Source organism: Ictalurus furcatus, chromosome 25 (genome assembly GCF_023375685.1).
Source record: "Ictalurus furcatus strain D&B chromosome 25, Billie_1.0, whole genome shotgun sequence".
NCBI lineage: Eukaryota > Metazoa > Chordata > Actinopteri > Siluriformes > Ictaluridae > Ictalurus > Ictalurus furcatus.
The window spans coordinates 10,745,911-10,750,690 of NC_071279.1; positions in this window are offsets into that span (position 1 = coordinate 10,745,911).

Genomic DNA, 4,780 nt, shown 5'->3' on the forward strand with positions numbered 1-4,780 from the left:
GCAGTTTCAAATGATGCTCTGCAATGCCTCCTGGTGGAAACATGGACATGAAAACATGCCGTAAAGCACTCTTAACTTAATATAATGAAGGTTTTGACAGTGAAAATAATCACACTGTAACAACATTGCTATGTACTGTATACTGAGATTCATTTGACTATTTATAATGATCTTATTTTAAAGAAATGGTATGCTTAGTACCATTTTTACTTTACTGTAATAACAGAGTTTTTTATATTTTTATGCGCTTGTTTCAAATGTCACATTATCACCATACGTTCACTATAGAGTACAGCTACAAAGTCAGTTGTCATGGCAGTTCTTTAGCTGTAATTCCGCCCAAAACACAACTCCATGGCAATGAAAATCGGAGTAAAACTTTAATTAAAGCGTATCTATATTGAGTCTTTATGACACTTTCATAAGCAGTGCATACATCTTTTAGAAAAGCCTTGTTTATGTTCTATATGACTTTGAATTTACATGAAAGATAATCAACCTCAATTATCATTACATGTCGACTGATTGAGATTTGTACAGTACAGTCGGCTCTCCACATTCACGGAGGTTAGGGGCACAGGACCCCTGTGAATGTGGAAAAACTGTGAATATCTCTAGGCCCCATATTTAACACAAACAAAATAAGTACAACAATACACTGTACTACGACAGATGCCGTAATGATGGGCAACCGCAGCAGCTGACAAAGCATATCTAATAACTCAAACTGTTCTTATAAGGTCTTCCCTTTCTTTTGCCTCTTGTGAGCACTTTCAGAAGCACTAGAAGCTCTACGCTTTGGACCCATGATTACAGTTGATCTTTTATTGCAGTTTAAGGATGCAAAAATTTGAGAGACACGTAAGACACACGCTGGCTAGTCCTGAGACAGAGAGCAAGTGCGTAGTCCGCAGTTCTTTAGTGCACTGAAACTTTGTACAAAATGTAACTTATTATAATACATTCATGTATATAGGTAATAAATTATATATTATATAGGTAATAAATGATAAATAGATACTTATTTAATAGTATCTATAATAGATACTTATGACAAATACATTATGTATTTTACATTATGTATGTACATTATGTATTTTAACATAATGTATTTGACACATTTATGACTTACTAAACTCCAAAATTAATTATTGATGTCAAACTTGTGAATAATAAAATCCCCCATGAATGTGGAGGGACGATTGTAATTGCATTATTCCTGTCTTCCGGGTTATTATTTAGCTATTGTTTTCTTTTGTTTATTTATTAACTGCTTGTCTATGATGCTTTAAGAAAGTTATGAAAAGGTATACATAGTGCTTCATAAATGTAATTTATACTTAATTAGAGTAATTTAAAATCATTCATTTGGCCAGCGTTTGGGCTTCTTCATAAAGTATTGGAATGGTGCTTCATAATAGTCTTGATTACAAATGGACTATGAACACTTCAGTTAAAGATCATTATGCTCCATGTGTCGATAAAACAGTACATACACGTCACCTAAATATACCTCACAATAGGTAAGATGGTAAGGTGGACACTTCGTAGACAATTTCTTAATACTTCATGAATGTTTTATAAGTAAAGACAATATAATAACTTCCAAGATTAAAAAGGTTTAAAAAAGGTTTTAAAAAACAAAATGACATTCTCAAACAGTTGATACCCATATTATTAAATTTTTTTCTCATTTCATGCGTTCTGACATAAGACTTTCATAAATCATCCAGTATTGCTTTATAAAATATTGATGTAGTGCTTATGAATTTATTTTGAAGGCCCAGTGTAGGTTACCAAACTCTGTGTTAATGCAGGGTCAGTACAGGTCTTAACCCTAGGAACACTACTCTTGCTACCCTTGGAATACTATCCACACGTCTAAGGATAACACATCGCTCCGGTGGAATTCATGCTTTATTATTCTAAATTCATTGAGCTCGCATGTTTATTTTTCATGGAATGACAGACCAATCTTTCGCGCCATACAAAAAAGATTGCAAAAATTCATATTTTATTTCGTAATGGGGTTCGGCAAGACAGAAAAAAGCTTAATGCTGAGACTTTATGCCATGCACGCACGGATGGTCTTATGGGCCAGTCTAGCAGCAGATAGAGGAATAGAAAGCTCATTTTCAGCTTCCTTTGAGAATTAAACAGCAATATGCGGTCTAAAATTCTTCATTTGGATTAAAATGAGCTGTGTCATGAACTAGCCTTCCTTTCTTAATTTTCTTTCTTTCGTCAGCAGTGAAGATGGCAGGCATTTCTTTCCATCTTCATTGCAAATGAAGTGAAGGAACAAGAGAAATTATGGTAATGTAGGGCTGCAGTCCATAATCAAGCATTCAGACCGCCGGACTGCCGTATGCAAGGAGAGATCTGAGAGCAGACACACAAGTCATCAGTGACTCACTGAAGGTGGGTTGTCCATTGGTGCAACTGAATCATTCGCCCTATCATCAGGAGATTGCAAGTTTTAATCCCAATAATCCCATCTCACAACCCCAAATCACAGGCATCTGTGAGCTCATGTATGTGGAAGAGGGCAGATAGCATAGTCGTCTGAGTATCTTGGAGAAAGCACATGTTAGCCTTCACCCTCCTCGGTTGGTAGTTGATAGGGTGAGCTGGAGAGCAGGTGGGAATTGGCAAATGATCAAATTGGCGAGAAAGAATAAAGGGTTCTTCAAGGATTTTTGTTTTCCTTAGTTATGAATAGGAAAACACAATTTTTCTTCCACGTCCAGTCTAATAATAATAATAATAATAACAATAACAACAATAATAATAATAATAATAATAATAATAATAATAATCAGTAACATTGATCTATTCTATAACAATTTAGATTATTATGTTTCAATTGCATATTTCCACCTAGTAAATATTGCTAATTTTCCATATTCTGTGGGGGTTCGAGCCCTGCCTCCAGAGCCGGTCAGTTCATAATGAGAAGTTTATGAGAGTTTATGAGATGAAGAGATGAAAGAGAGAGAGAGAGAGAGAGCGAGTGAGGGTGTTCTCCCACACATTTGGCCAAACAACAGTCACATTGAGAGCCAAAATGGTGGTATTAATTATTCATAGAGTTGGGAAAATAGGCCTTTGCAATATTTATCCATGATATTGACTTGACAGTGAGCAACTGCCAGAGCTGTCATCCAGCCACACACGGAGGAGGGCTCACGGATCCCCACCTCTGAGAGCCCCCGTCCTCCCACAGGCCAGATTCAACTGAAGAAAGACAATTAACAATGCTCTTGCACAAACCATAGACATTTGCAAAAATTTGCACACAAATGACTGCATATGTATACTAGGACATATTTAAAAATACACAAACACAGACAGCGAGTGCACACACGTCTACATATCATTTGGGTTCCTGTCGATACTTGTCACTAATGCTTTAGCATGCTGTGTGTAAATCCAGCAAGTACACAAGTGTTGCAATAAAATAAAGAATATAATATACTTTGATTTTTTTATTAATTGAAAGTGAAAGATTGTAATTTACTGAATTAGTATTCTGGTCATTGGAGAGGAAAGCTGGACGACAGCCTAAAAAGCCTTCCTTCCTGGATTTCTTCTGCTTCTCTGTGTTAGAATGAACAGCTTGGCAAGGATGTTGGTGCTCACCAGTGGCCTCAGGAATCTGAGCATCTGGTACCAGTAACCAGTTAAAGAAACAGCAGCACCTTCTGACTGACTCTCTCTGTCTTGCAAGTATATATCCAAGTTTCTGTTTGAATTAAACAACATGTAAATGAAGAGCAGGTTTGTGAGTGTGAATTGCATAACGGAAAAGTCACTTTGATAAATAAACCTCTATCCCAGAAGTATTCCAACTATGGGGTGTCTCCCCCCTAGTGGCACATATCAAAATATCCAAAATAAACATTTTAAAGACTGTATCAGACCTGCCAATCTATACACAATTTGAACAGGAGCTCCACATTTTAACATTGGACTACCCTGATACATACACTAAAATATGACAAAAGACCTGTCATTTATCATAACAAATATACAGTCCCCACCAAAACTACTGGAATGGCAAGGCCAATTCATTTATTTGTGCTATACACCGGGTTTGAGATCAAAAGATGCTATGAGATGGGAGTTTAGGATTTCAGCTTTTATTTCCCGGTATTTACATCTAGATGTGTTTAACAACATAAAACAGAACATTTTGTATCAGACCACCCAATTTTTAGGTGAGCAAAAGTAGAGAAACAGATAAATCTGTTAATAAGTACATTGGCACACTGTAGCAGATATTACAATATTAACAATATTAACTGACAGTCTCTGGAAGCCCCACCAACTTACCACTAGTAATATTTTGGCTCATGCTTGAATGCAATGCTTGAAAGATGCAATGAGGCATCAGCCTCACTTTCTGTCAAGGTACAGTAAATGAAGAATGTCTTTTTGACCAAGCCTGTAAATTCTGACCAAAATTTAGGCCTACAACGAAGTGTTCAATCGAATTCCTTTCGAATAATGATGGATGATAATTGGACCATGAGTAAAAATGCTGTTTATTGTTTGCTCTCCTGCACTCAGGCATGTTCAAACAGTTACAGCAGCAATAATACAGATTAGGTATTCTTCTTCTTCAGGGGTTGGCAGGTCTGCTGTATTGTAAGACTCCTTTTTCATGTGGTCCCATTTTATTTTATTTTATAAGCCAGCCAACAATAGGCAATAAAAGCCCTGAGTAAATGGGATGACATGGTGTATTTTATACGTATACGCTGCAGTAGTTTAAGTA